At 43.4% G+C, this 15,703-nt stretch overlaps 1 protein-coding gene across 6 annotated transcripts in view; it reads right to left on the reverse strand.

The window, feature by feature from the left end:
- The window catches only part of MEIS1 (Meis homeobox 1), a 108,110-nt gene that overhangs the window by 63,854 nt on the left and 28,553 nt on the right, over positions 1–15,703 (reverse strand). The window lies entirely within an intron of this gene.

A 15,703-nucleotide genomic window follows, 5' to 3' on the forward strand; every position in this document is an offset into this window, starting at 1 on the left:
CTATTTTGATGAAGGTCAGGACAGCTTTGTAATATATATATATCTATATCAGAGATGTGCTTAGATGTGTCTAAAAAGCAAAGAAAATACTTTAAAACCTGTATTCAAATTATCCTGGAGCAGTCAAATAACTCCTAGTAAATACTATTTCCTGCTTCCACTCTGAATGATTCTCTTCTAATAAAAGTCATCACATGTTGAGCAAACACAATTTTCCAGCTGCGTGTTAGCTGCTTTCTTCCTCCAGACAGAACTTTTGCTGTATGGGGGATGCCTTAGGACCTGCAGGCAAGTGTCTCAGCCTGCAGAGTGGGTCACCAGGGCTTGCCAGGCAGGAAAGCAAGTCTCCAGCCACAGATCTGCTCTCTTTCCCACTGCAATTCTGGAACAACACTCACTGATGCCAAAACAGGTGATTCTCTGGAGACTGGAAAAGGCTTTCACAAATACCTGAGAATCATCTGAGCAGTGGCCAACAGTGCCAGCCTCTGAACCACTGCTGATCATGACGCTGGTTTCTATGCACAGCAACTCTGAATTTTGTCATTTTAAATGCCTGACCAGCTGCACCTGCAATCCGTGGCTGAGGCAGATGAGGAGAGACATTTTCATCTATAATCACAGGTTGAAATTCAAAGTTCAGCTAAAAAGCATTCTCACCTATACTTAGCAGTGTCTGTGGAAAATACTTTGACATAAGCACCATATTTGCAATGAATATGATCTCAGCAGTGACCTGAACAAGGGAATATTGACCTGGAGAGAGCAATTGCCTGTAAGATCATGGGGAGGCAATCCTTTATGCTCTCCCCTCATCAGCCCAGGAGACTTCATGCATATTCAAAGCTGCACATGAACCTCCCCAAAATGCATGAAAGGAGAGGCTCAAGACAGCAGGTGCACATTCAAAGATTACATGAGTTGTAAAGAAGGAGGTCAAAGTCTCAGAGCAGCCAACAAACACGCTGGAAAAACCCAACTTTCCAAGGCACTGCAAGTATCTGTGCTGCTTATGACTCCTGCAGAGCAGGCAGAATGGATTACAAGAAAGCCCCTGCCAGGACAATCCTGGAAACACCTCACTCAGCTCCCTTCCCTGGGTTTAGCCTGGAGAGCCATCCCCCAAGATCCCAGATAAGGCAGGCTGACAAGGTGCTGAATGAAAGCCCACACTGCTGCTGTCACTCCCCACCCTCCCTGCAAACCTTGGGCTTTGTACTCGCAGCCTCCCAAAGAAGCAAGCCCCAAATTTCACCCAATTGTGCATTTCTGGGGCACAGCGGGGACACAGTGCACGGCTGGAAAATATTTTTCAGGACAGCATCCAAAGTGGACTTCGAAATGGAAATAAAGAGTTCCAATATTCTGCATAAAAATGATTAACCCCTTACCTCTCTACCTCGTGTGCTAGTCAGGATTGCTACAAATACAACTACAAAAATGAAGTGGAAAAAATGAATGAATTTTTGAATGCGTATTAGTACTCTTAAATGGACCAATCTCGTTAGTTTGGAGTAGAAGTGGGTTAAATTCCGATTTTATATTTAAAAGCAGAGAGAAATCCTGACAGATGAAGTGCCAACTGCCAAAGGACCCTGAGCCCAAACAGCACAACAAAGCTAAATATGGCCATTCCTACCACCTCAGCTCAGCAACAGGCTTTGCTTCAAGGCTTCCCTCGTGGAGCCTCTCACCTCCTGCAAAATCCTAAAGGATGTTTAGTTGGAGGCTGAGGAAAGCACTGCTACACAGCTTCAGAAGCCCCACTCATCATGTTTTATATTTAAGTCCTCAGCTCCCAGAGTCGTACGAGAACCTTCCACCAAAACCACGTATGCCCTAATAAAGCAAGCAGCCTCTTGAAGTTAGGAAAAGCTGGAATTCTTGCCAGCTAGGCATGGGGATACAGACAGTAAACTCCCCCAAATAATATTTAAAAAAAAAAAAAAAGTGTACATATGTATTTTTTTCTGTGAATGGCAAGACTTTTTGAACACCTCAGTTACCCATGCAGGTCTGCAAACAAAAGTCATGAGATGCTCAGACCACTGTGCTCAGGAGCTGCAGAGCACACAGCCTCACCTACACACACAACACCTGAGCCCACTCCTCTAATCTTCAGCAGCACAGGACACTTCATTCTGCTTCTCCACAAAGAGCAAACATTTCCTTCCTACGGGAACCCCAACTTTTAGCCCACTTTCATCCCCCCTCACTCTAAGCATTTAAGTCAGACTGCCAGGCTGTGTGTCTGAACGAGGTGATTTGTCCTCCCTGAGTCCTTCACAGTCAGTGGAGAGAAAGAAACCCTCTGGAGGGAAATTCAGGATTGAGATGACTACAAGAATATGTGCACTATTAGCTTTGAATACTGCGCAGAACAGTAAAAAACTTACAAGCAGCAATGCTCTGGCAAGGAAACTATGGCTAATGAAGACTGAATATGCCCATCTCTGTTTCTAAGCAAGATCTGGACTTCAGGGCTCTTTCTAAAATTACTCAGGATGGGAAAGGCTGAATTTAGCTCCCATCCATCACCTTATCACAAGAATACAACCTCATGCTTCCTGCCACAGAGAATCTGGGAAAATGCAAAATTCTACCTCTTATCACCAAATCATAATTAATTTCTTCTTCCTATTTTGCCTTACTTGACAGAGAGGAAAAAAAAAAAAAAGCCCTCCTTGATAGATAACTAAATTTATGTCTTACCAAACTGAATGTAAATGCAAGAAACAGGAAGTTTTTACTTGGAAACTGGAATTTCAAGCACTCAGTGGCAAACAATGAAGCAGAGAGATAAAGATGCAATGGCAATGGTGGGGGACAGACCTGCCAAGCTTCCTGCCCACGCTGACTCAAGAGCATGTGTCCTACCACGATATGGACTGGCCACAGGGCTTGCTTTTATTTTGGTCATGGCTATTTGTTCCTGTGAAAACCCCTATGAAAACAAGTCAGAAGACCAGACAATGGTAGACTCACCATCTCTCCTGGCCAGATCTTTTACTTAACACTTTAGCGAAAGATGCAATCAGCAGATCTTTGTCCATTTATACAATTCTCTCTGCAGTGGCCAGGATTGTATTGCACTCTCCAGCAAGAGCATCCAGTCTTCCCCATCACTTCAAGAGATTGAACTGATACTTGAAAGCACATTTGCTATTATCTGCTCCAGCCCTTTGAAAACGACATTACACAGATACGGGGGGCAGGCAAATATTGCCGCTCTTTTATTATTCCTGATCTTCCCTCGCTTGCAATATCTGAGAAGTTCCCGGGTCAATGGGATTACTTTATCTTCCTCCCCCTCCCTTTATCTCTTCCCTCACCCCACAGGTATCCATGTCCAAATGGGACACTTCGGCAGGGGGCTGGCTTGACTCAGGTCACTCGAAGGTCAAGCTTTTCACCACTTGCTAATGCAAAGCTTCCCCCCAGCCCCTGCGGCCCCAGGGGTCCGGGCACCCCTCCTCACACACCCCTCTCCTGGCCACGGGTGCAGATGGAGAAGGCAAATGCTCCTCTCCCTGAACAGCCAAACCCTCCCCAAATGGAAAGCAGAATTTGGTTTGTGTTCTTAAATAAACAACGCGAAGGGAGAAGCTCGTGAGAAACCAGCTCGGCACTGCCTTTACTCCTGTACCAAATTTGAAGGATGGGTGGCTGAACTAGTTAGGAGCAACTCAGACTGCATTTTTGCCTACCAGAACAAAGTTCGATTTTTATTTAGATTGATTTTAAGATTTACATGCGAGAAATGGATACAATTGGATCAAATATATACTAAAGTAAATTGTTGACTCCCATGAAAGCCAATAAACCCAAAACAAATTTCACAGATCTCATCTACCAGCATTTGAGATTTGGTTTATTTCATTATTTTGTATACATTTACAGAGCAGAAATTTGCTTAACTCTGTTCCACTTTCCTTTTTACTGAAACAATAAGACTCTCTGCAGAATATTTTCGACTTCAATATTATCACCAGGATAGCATATGGCAAACTAGCAGCAGGCAGTTTATCTTCATCCTCTTTGTAAGCTAAAATTAGCACAATGCTTTTGCAACAGCATATGATGTATTCAGACCAGTAGGATATACCTAATACAACTTCAGATCCATCCCTGGCCAACCTCCAATATCCAAGTGAATTGACTGCTAATTTTAACTGAGTATTAATGTGTTTAGTATCAAGTTGGCATTTATCAACTTGAGAGGCACTTTTAAGTTTAATGCTGTCATTTCACATACACCAACTGCAGCTGTAAATAAAATTTGTATATTGGGAACACACAGCATTTCAAGTCATCTGTAGGAAGCAATTCTAGTTTATATTAATACATTGTGTATGGAAAGCCATCCTGTAAAATTGCATAATATGCATATTCTGCTTTGCAGTGATGCAATATAATTAATGGTGGTGAAGAGCTGATGAACTCATGTCGTGACTAACATGCTCCTCCTGCAGACTGTTAGCTGGTTACTTTATTGGGATTAAATTCAACCAACTCACCAACACCCTTTGGATTAAATTAAACCAAGTCATCACTTTACATTTCTTGATGAGGTGGCTATGCCAGCCCTCTCTGCTCTTCAGCCTGGTAAATTATGGCCACCTCAGGGGTTTTTTAGCCGGATTAAATATGTGGTGAGACACTAATGTTAGCACTGCTTCCTAATTTGTTTCTTGTAGCTGTAACACCAAGGAACTTAGCACAATGCTCCTCGTAAAGAAAATTTGAGAGGTTCTAAAAGGCTCTAAAAATGCCCTGTACTTCACAAGGGTGGTTGTTTTACCACCTTTCTTGCCAGGTCGACAGAATAAAAAAGCGTAGTAGTAGGAAACAGTCGCATCCAAGCACGTATATGAACAAACACACACACAAACAATAAATATTTATAGACTGGCATTCAAAGATTCTGTGGCTCTGCCTGCTCATCAACAGAACATCCCTCTGCTTTCCTACAGCCCATTGCAGAACTACAATACCAAACCACACCAAGCCTGTCCAGTAGTAATACTGAATTAACCCTGCTCTTACCCAGCTGGCCTCATGCAGAATCTGCACGGGGTTAGTGCAGACAGATACAAAAAAACCCCACAAGAAAGCAGGCAGGATCCTGAACAAAAGCCTCTCCTGGGGCATTCTCATTGCCACAGGCAGGATGAGGGGACAGGAGAGATAAATAGATGCTTTACTAACTGGGGAAGGGAGGAGAAGTACAGAAAGAACACAACATTCCAGCTCCACTCTGCTGTCTCTTCTCGCCCTTGCTGTCATTTGCCTGCACCGTATCCCCTGCTCCTCAGACAGAAGCTGCCACACTCTGACGTTACAGTGCCCTGAAACTTTAACCCCATTTTAAATGACACTTAACTCGGAGCTGTTCAGTTAATGCTGACCTCATTCCCTCTTTCCCCTGCTTCGGGAAGGCATTCCATGCAGTGCATGTGCTACAATCCAGGACCCAAGCAGGAACTCCACCCTGGGGTTTCTCCCTCACTGCTGTGCCAGGGAGGGAGACAGGGAGAAGATCCTCTTGGCACAGCAATGAGACCAACAGAAGATTCTCCATCCTACAAGCCCTGCTTCCATGACCTTCACTTGCTGCCCAGAGAAAGCTAAGATATGCCTTCTTTGAGGTCCATCGGGACACCACAGACTCCAGAATATATTTAGCCTGCATCCATGTGACACTGCTATTCAGAGCACTGGGGAAGATTTCAGGATAAGTTAGGCTATGTCTGCCACCATGAGCTCTTTTCCAAGGGCGTAAGTGGTGTCTTCCAGCAGGTCTTCTCCTGTCCTTCTGCAAAAGATGTCTCACAACCTGGAGACAACAGTACTGGGGTTGTAAGGGCCATCTCTCACCCACGGCACAGAACCAGCTCCAGGAAAACTCAGGACCAAGGACAAGTAGCTGAAAAGGCTGTCCCCACTGTACTTTTACTTATTTATATGCTGTTTCTTCTTCCCCACACTTTCACATGACACTTGGGCCAAGAGCAACTGCAAAAAACCTGACCGCAAAATCTGCGTGAGATTTTAAATACTCGAGAGGAGGAAAAAAAAAAAAGAAATTCGTAATACTTACAATAGGTTAATAAGTTTTATATACATAAATATTTATATATTGGCTATTAGATGCCAGAGTGATGAGGAAGTTGCCAAGCCACGGAGGGAGGCAGGGTGGCAGTCCTGATGTCACACTGCTCCCACTGCACATCACGAGCCCAGCCATGCTCTCCCGTGTCCTTTCCCACCTTCCAGGCCTGAGCAGCAAAAGTTCCAGCAACCAAAGGCTACATGGAGGGGGTATCGAGGCTAAAGAGCCAAAACAGAGAGGTGGAAGGCTTTACCAACAGCACCCGCATCCAGAGAGCTGCCAGAGCAGTGTCAGGCATTTGCTTAGTCACAGCCCCACGCTGCCACCCCAGCTGGGGTGGAAGGGACATCAGGCATGTCCCTCTGGTATTTCTCATGTCACCAACTAGTGGGTCACCAGGCCAGTGAGGAGCAGCCCCTGGTGAATTATAGGATGACAGGTGGCTCTGACATCACCGCTGCTGCAAGCTGCAGAGGCTGCTCTGATTGCCCAGAGAAAAGCTCCCCGTCTCATTCATGAATTTAAAATTGGAAGGAAAAAAAAAAAAAAAAAGAAAGAATAGTAATAATAAAAGCCCGTGTGCATCAACGTGCCTAGAAAAAAATTATGTCAGCATCTTACAGCGCTGATCCTATTAATTAATCCCTTGAAGAATGGCCCCTTGCCCACAAACATATAATGTAATGCCAGCTTAATCTCACCTAAAAAAAAAAATTACAATGCAATGAGATTACTCGTCTGACTCTGCTAACTGTTACAGCACTGCTTAATCCTGCATTTCGGAGCTTTAACAAGCTCCTACAATACTGTGCAGAGTTTATCAGAGCAGTTGCCGAGACAAGAAGGACTTAAATTTAAAGAATATAATTCCACTGTCTTTTGTGCTTTTTACGAATTATGTTTATACAGTGACTTTCATCCTGAAAGATCTCCAAGCCTATTGCCTTCTGTTTCCATTGAAGTCTTCCTTTCAGGTTTCATATCAGAGCAGGATTGGAAATAAATATATATAAATATATAGTGGGACCTTGCCTGAAGAAGTGGGTGCAGACCTGACCTATGAAAGTATCACCTCTCCATCCCCAGGCTGTCCTCCCACCAGCACAGCCCCAGCCCCACGACACCCACCCACAGCCACACATTTCCCAGCCTTAGCCGGTTACAGACACAGCCAGCTTCCCATGGAATGGGAGAAGAAAGCTCTGCTCCCTCCCTGTAATTATCAAATCATCCAAAAAAACGAGGAAGAATTGCGAATCCTCATTATAGCACATCATAAAACACGGCGAGGTCTCGTGCTCGCAGCCTGTTATTGGCACAGCCTGCCAACAAAACTTTACAAAGAGCACAGGAATTCATGTTTGCAGAGATATTAAAGTCATAAAAGGGGAAATTTGGATTTTATTTTCCCACAGTCTAAATGAAGGTGAACCAAGCAAATTTGGCACAGAGTGCTCGTCAGATGCCATTTCCCACAGCAGTGTGGTATTTTCCTCTGGGAATAAAACATTTTCCCTCAACTACTGTTTATAACTCTTATCAGTTCAACAGCAATAGAGCCATCAAGTCCAATATCTTGTGGAAAAAAGTCAAGGTCAACAAGTACTTGCATTTTCGTTTATCTTTAGCTGCAATTGCTACTGACATTCAATTGGGTAATAAACATGAGGACTGTCAAATGCTCTCAGCAAACAGGTGATCCAAAAGCTATCAGAGGGAAAGAGGCTACCGCCAGGTAATCAAACAATTCTGTTGCAACAATTATGATTTGAGTGCATTCATTTACAGAAGCAATCACCTGTCAAATTTGAATGAATAGCATCAAACCATTCCCACCATCAGGGTAATAAGGGCAAGAAAATACAAGCTATGTCTACTTTCTTCCCAACAAAAGCATGCCAGCATTTAGCAAGAGCCTTTAAAAAAAAAGGGATAAACAAAAATATCCAGCATTTTATTTCCTGAATCGAATTATAAAAAATTATTTTAACATACATCTAGAGGACATCTGTCCAAGTAACTGTGTCCATGAATTGGTCTAATCTCTTTTTGTCCCCTGCTGACCTCCTCAGAAAGCTGTTCTGCAGCTACAAATTTAACCCAACGCATAAAACATCTTTATTTGTTTTTTAAACCTCCTGACACTCTGGAACAGCTCCTGTGCCATGAACACCCACCCTTAGTTCTTGCATTATGGGACAAGCACCCACTTTCTCCACTCACAACTAATTTTAAAGACTTCTCATCCAACCTTAGTCATCTTTCCCCTCCCAGCCTTTCATGTGAGAGATGGGAGAATGGTTTGTGCCAAGCAGCCTGATGGCATACCCTGTTGCATCACTAATCCAGAAATACAGCATGTTTATGAGTTTATACTCCTAGTGGTAAAGTGTCTCTCAAAACAAACACCTCAAGATCACAACTTTTGTTTTATCAACCGCCAAGTTAAAGAGGTCAATGACACACACCTTAAAGTCCCACTCTGCCTACATCAGATTGCAAAAGACTCAGCTGAAGCCACCAAGACCTGGAGAAGCAAATGGGACAGAACCCTTAAGATGGGAATACTAAGATGGCCTTTAATATGGGAAGCTCATTAGCTCCAATGAGCCACCACAACTTAAGTGAAAACATCCAGGATGTGTAGGAAAAACCCACCATATCCGAATAAAGCAACAACAACAACAACAAAACACCTCAGCTGTCTTGAAATCACTCAGCTCCAGTACTGTTGAAAGGGGCATCTTGGACACTAAAAACTTCAAACCTATTTCTACAACATCTTACAAAACCAAACCTCCCTCTGCCCCATCCAAGGAGGAAAACAAGATGCCCTTCAGCCCTTCACCAGAGTTTTTAGCTAACAGCCCAAGATGCGATTTAGCAACGTGATTATTTTCCACCACTGTTCCCTGTTTGGTGTATCCAAGATCCAGCACTCAGTGAAACACCTGGTTTTGTGCAGACACACTTTGGGGGGCTGCAAAAGCCAATGGATGCTCTCAGTTCAGGGTCAGGGCCGTGTTCTTATATACACATCCATGTTCACATGGGCCTGTGCACAGCCACGCAGATGTTTAATGGGTAGGCATTTCTGAGTTTAGAAAAACTTGCCAAGAAAATAGGAAAAAAAAAAAAAAAAAAAAGAGGACTAAGAGGACTCCAGACTCCAGCACATGGATTTTGCTGTTTGATTACAGATGGGCTGAGAAGTCAGGGATATTTGTATTTCCATAGCCACTTTAAAGGTAAACAGTTTCCAAAGCCTTTTTCCCTCCTCCTGCTCTGGCAATGATGGCAGCAGGCTCAGCCTGAAAGATCTGCCTCCTGACATGGTCGTCTCTCTGCTCCCCTCCCAGCTGGAAGCTTTTCCTGAGCAAAGACTGAAAGTCACATTAAACCGTGCTGGAATGGTTGTGCTGGTTTTGAACTGCTTATTATCTCTGGGGGCTGACCTGACAAACAAGCTGGTGCTCAGAGAAATTCAAGTTTCCCCTGAAAGGCAAATGGGAAGAAGGAAGGTTTTTCACAAGGAAAAGAGTTCATTTACGATGATGTTACCCACAATTTAGGGAAAACAAGCAACATTTATAAGTATGTAAGTCAGCTTTGCCAGAGTGAAAAGAAAAATGCCTGTTAATAACAGACATTTAAGCTAATGCGAATGATTGAAATAAATCCTGACACTGGGAATAGATTAATGCTCAAATCATGACAGACACCCGCTTCTATGTAAGAACTTGCTCCCATGCACCATTCTGGAAGCAAAATCCTGCTTAGCTGAGGCACACATACTTAACACTGCCGAAATCTAAGTTTAACAGCTGAATCAGGCTGATGAGACCAAAAAAAAAAACCAAACAAAAAGCTGAAAACCTAAACTAAAAGGAGGAAAAAACCAGTTTCACGCCCCCCAGCTTTAGAACAGAACGATAAATTGACATCATGTTATGAGCATAATCCTCAACCACTCAATCACTGTTAAAAAATAAAACACGATTCCGGGGAGATAAAAATAATTAACGCTGGGGCTGCTGAACAATGCGCGCCCACACGAAGAGTTTCAGATAAAATGTGGGCCTGGCTTAAATCTCGCATCTCACGTCAAGGGAAGAGGGGCACAGGTGCTGACTTTAAAGCAAATCCAGCGCTGCCTGCTTGATGGAAAAGCAGGGAAAGACAAGGGGATGGCCGAGCCTCAGCAGGAAAACTGATACTGCTCCGTTTCCAAACAAGCCCATTACGCCTAATTCGGGATTCACAATACATAAAGCGCCAGAAAAAACACAGGGAGCAGCCCCTGTTGACTAATGCCCTGTCTTTTCTAATCGAGGGTCACATCCAGCCTAGCCGATCGCATGATAATGGCATCAGAAAAGGTCAATCAAAGACAAGCCGAGGCTTCCACTGCCTGGCTGACCTTCGGAGCTTGTGACAAATTGCTATCAGTCAATGTCAACTAATGACAGCGGCTCTTTGGCTAATCAATTGTTCTAAAAATGATCAAGAAAACTACTCGTAGGACAGCTCATTTTCACATCAATGCCTGTGAAGTATGAAAAGCTCATTTTTTTTTTTGAGTTTTTAATAAGCTCATAAGTAAAGCAGTTACTTGGTAACAGGGGTCACCTTAGTGAAAAGACAGAACCTTTGTCTGCCTTTTACATATTCTTTTATTACCATATTATAGTAAAAATATGCCATGCCATTACTATGCCAGAGGGCTACATAATAAAGCAGGTAATACCTCACACTTTGATTTTTTTTTTTTTGGGAGATAAATACTTCTGTGGTTTAGGGGGCCTCTGTTTGGATGTAAATAATCATCAACATAGCCTCCATGTATTTAAATGTAAAGCAATCATCACTGGCACACCGGTGACGTGCCCACTCATTACTCACCCAAATTTCACACGACAGAGCCGGCGGCGAAAACCACGCTGCAAAATCCAGTGGTGCTGCTGGGAAGTGAAGGTCTAACAGCAGCTATTTTGTTCTTAAACCCACCCACCCCATGCGAGCACAACTTATTCCAACTATTTCCGACAGAATCCACATTTGGTAGGAAAACCGCATGCTCCGAAACCCCCTAAGCCCTGCGAAAGCAAACAGACATTTCCGCCCTGGAAGGATTCTGCATGTAAAAGCCAACGTGGAAATGCACACAGCCTTGAGCAGTGGGAGATAGATCATGGTTCTCCTCGTACAGCAAAGGGGTGACTGCGGATTTTCCCGTCTCTTCACCCTACCAGCCTCTCCCAGCATCATTTTCGGCCACTTCTCAAAGCTTCACAGCCAGGCCGCGCTCAGATCTGCATTCATGCATTAAATATTACCAAAACAACAAACCCACGCTGGTCTAAGGCTTGAGAAGTGCAAGCACAGCCCTGCTTTGCTTTTCCATAAGGGGAAAGTCCAGCAAAGGACACTGCAGGGCTTTACATCCCAAGAAGCCATTTGAGAAGACGCTGTGGTGAGAAGGGAAGAGGAGCCATCGTTCCAGCACCGCCCTGCTTTTCTTTACTTTGGAGACTTCTCTTAACTTTGGAGACTCCCACCCATGGCACCTGCACTGCCAGAAAGGATTTACCCCGAGAAGAAAACCCCTCACCAACTCAATCGCCCCACACAGAGGAGGAGCACAGGGGGGGAGTGGTGGTGAAGCCCTAAACAAGAAACATTAAAACTTTTGTTTTCATCGGAGAAACTGCCAAGTGACAGCAGTTTCAGGTTACACCCTAAACCTGCCTCGCTATGGTAGTTTTTCAAATTAAAATATCTTCTGTGGCCTTAGCCACTCTCAAGGCATCCATAGGCAAGAAAGAAAGGAGGCAGGGCGACACTTAAGCTCAGCCATAATTGGAAGTATGTGAAAAATGAAGTGTCAGTTCGGTCAATAAAGGGCAAAGGTGAAGGGGAACTGCAGCCCAAACTCGGTGCGAAATGTGCTCATTAAGACACCCAATCCCAGGGCTCCTGCCCACCTATCCCATTAGTCACCGGCCATCTGACCGCTTCAAATGCCTCCCTGCTCTTATTACTTTTCTTCTCCCATGTTAAAAAAAAAAAAAAAAAAGGAAAAAAAAAAAAGAGCGAGCTGGTATATAAATCCTTGCTCAGTCATCTGGAACATAACGTGGCCCTTCTCTCCCCCTCTTCCCAGCTCTGCCTTTGCAGCCTCCAAACACCCGCCTGGAGATTCCCAGCAATAATAAACCCGATTGCCTTTTTGCCTATAGGTTGCTCAAACTCCTACAGAACCTTGAAAAAACATAAGCCTTGCAGCCATTGATACGTTTTTATCAAGAAGTATCGCTGCTTTCTACTCCTGGTTTCAAGGAGCAACAATTATTTGGAGGTTAAAAAAATGTTTTGAACGCAGGCTGAGGCTTGGGAAAAAAAATAAGAGAGAAAAAATACGCACACATAAGGTGACAATGATGGATTATTTTTCTTTTTCTTTTAAGCTGTGTAGGAGAGCTAAACATGGGAAATAAAGAACTCCACTCTGGATTAAAAGTGACTGTACCATGGCTTTGTTCAGCATCTTCCTGCCCTCACTATTTGAAAAGCAAACAAAATAGATCTCTCAATATCCCAAACAGGAACCTTTTGAAGTTACCAGCCACAGTAAGATAAAACAGCGCTGCCACGAGCTCAGCATCACCTGCCTGCCCATAAGAGTTTGGGTCTCTTCGTTTAAATAGAATTTCGTGAGCTATTTCTCCTCTATGTAAATTCAGATCTCTTTGCACCATTTGGAGACAGACCTCCAAAGGCCTTTGCCGTTAAGTTCAGAGCAACGGGAAAACCTTTTCATAATATTATCCTGCATTCCTGTGCTATAACTATCCCCTGTGATGACACAGTGCCAGGCCTTTGGAAGAGGTTGTGTCAACGTACCATGCAATAACATATCCTGCTGTTCAGTGGCACGAGACCTCAGAACAGCTCCCCAGCAGTTAAATATGGATTTCTGCAACAGATCGAAGCAGCTGGGAGTTACCACTGTTTACTAAGTAAATAAATTTACATGCTTAAAAAGACTTTAAAATGTTTACAGGAAAGACCGTCTCTCCTGATTTCAAAGGCAAGCGCTCGCTGCGTGTTGTACACTGGGACATAAATAGGTTAAAAATACACTTTGCAGGATTTGTAGTGGTGAATAAGGTAAAGAAGAAAAATCTCCAGAAAGTCCAAAAATAGACCTTAACATACTCTGGGTCAAGGACTAAGGAGAAAAGTCTTGCTAAAGGCTTAAGCTTTCCAGTCTGTGTGGCTCACTGAAAATGCAAAGCTTACATTTACATCCCTGTGATACTTTCAGCCAGGCTGCAAACCTGGCCCAGAAGGTGATTTTACCTACCCCAACAAGGGAAGCAGGTTGTGAGAACAATCTAAAACCAGGCAGTTTTACAAGGTTTTATTTCTGGTGATCAGATTTGCTTTTCGATTTTTTTTTTTGATTTTTTTTTGCGGGGGGGGGGGCGGAAAAAAAAAAACCACAACGTGGCAAACGTGATCTTGACAGATGGAAGGAACCAAAAGGAACTTTTACAAACTCCTAAAAATAGGGGAGCCCATAATATACTGAATATATGTCAAGCAGTGCGTGCATCTCGAGCTAGCTCCTGTGCCTGCAAGCGTGAGCACGTGGGTCCCCAGCCTTTTGCTGCCACCCCTCCGCAGCACCTGGCTGCTCTGGCAGTGCCATGCTGGCTCCTTCTGCTGCCAAGAAAAGCACCCAGCAGTGGTGAACACGGGGGTTTAACCACGGTGTTGCACTCCTAACGTCGGGCCACAGAAGAGAAGCCACCAAATCACAGCATCTGGGAATTAAACGCAGTTGGAGAGAGGCAGGAGGCTTGCTGTCTTTTTGTTCTCTTCAATTTCGGTCCTTCAGGGTCGTAGTTTTTGACTTCTTCCCCATAGGGAGATGCTAAAATCTCCTTTTTTGGGTTTTTCTTTTTTTTTTTTTACAGAAGGTGTAACAGGTGCCTGTTTACATGCAGGCATGGGTGTGCTTAAACAAATGAGCTTCCCCCATAATCTCAGCCTTCAGAGCATCTCATGTAAACAAGGCAAAAAGCAAGGCTCAGCAAGACCACCTCTACCATTACCACATTCCTGTTCCTCAAAAACCACGCCATTTCCAAGGGTGACAAACAGCCTGAAGGTGAGTCTTGGTGACAGAGACCCCCAGGACAGGAGCTCTTTTCCAAAATTCCTTTCCCAAACTTGACCTGAGAGCTCCAGTTATCAAATTCCCGCTTCAGTTGCTCTTCTCCAAAGAGAAGAGAACTTCTCCGAAGTTTTAATGCACTGAGCCCTCTTCACAAACACTCTATCAAGCACTGGCAGCAATTCCAGCCTCAATAAACCACTGGGGATTGGTAACAGTTTCAGAACTGACTAAAACATCACTGACAAGTCCTTCTGGGGAAATCTCATAGGACTCAGGCTTGAAACTCACTTTAGAAAACCCTTCCTGACTGAGGCTGCAGCATGCACCTTGCTAGGAACTGACCAGGATGGCAATACTACATGACCAGCACTCCAGACTGCTAAAATGCCACATTTTAGGAAAAAAAGGAAGCCTGAAAATCTTTCAAAGTACACCAGGAACTAAGCTCAACTTCCAGCACGGTCTAGGAGCATTCTGGCAAGCCTCCCCACAGATGTTTTGTCCACGCACATATCCACATAAACACACGCACATCCGTCTAATGAAAGAACAGCCCTAACCAAATACAAAAAAACCTCTCAAAACACCACATTTCAGTTCAAAGCTTATTTTTGAAGCAGCTTTTTCAGCCTTTAAAAAAAACCCCACGGATTTAAAGTTTGCTCCAAAAGCAAGGGGCTCTAATGAACAAGTTGACACCACTTAAACTACAGCATTGTGAACAGCACCACTAGAATATATATGTATACACACTTGAAAGAAAAAAGGCCCCCTGAATTTATGTTGCATATCATTTTCCAGTAAAAGTCAGAGGTCAGAAGGTTACCAGTTTCTGCCTCAGCTCTGCAACAGTTTACTATTCCAGGCCCCATTTTTACTAGGCTACACTTGCGATGAAGTCAGCAACTTTTCTTTAAACAATAACGAGTCTCAAATACTTAAAATTCTATAAAGAGATGTTATTCACCATGTACGTTAAATCCGTGCATATAAAAAATTAAAATATACTGGTTTGGTTTAAAAACTAATCTTGTTAACTGCAGACTTTGCAATGCTAATCAGTACTGTTCAACCTTTTTTTGGAAACACAATTCCTTTGTTGTCTAACAGCACTTGAATGAAACATGATCATAAAACCAGATTTAAAAGTATATACCTATTGTGAGTTCAGAGTCAACTTCAATAAAGCACTCTCTTTTATATTCAGATTAAGGATCCTTTTTAAATTTTAATTGCATTAAATTAACACTAAATCCACTGCAGTTGGTCTCTTCAGAAAAAAAAAAAGAAGCTTTCAGCTTCTCAGAAAAGAAAAATCCAGAGATTCAGCTTTTTAGACTTCAGAGTTTCTGAGACAGCACTGATTATTTGTAGAATGTCCCATTTCCATTGCACCAAGCTCATTT

This window comes from Prinia subflava, chromosome 2, assembly GCF_021018805.1.
Source record: "Prinia subflava isolate CZ2003 ecotype Zambia chromosome 2, Cam_Psub_1.2, whole genome shotgun sequence".
NCBI lineage: Eukaryota > Metazoa > Chordata > Aves > Passeriformes > Cisticolidae > Prinia > Prinia subflava.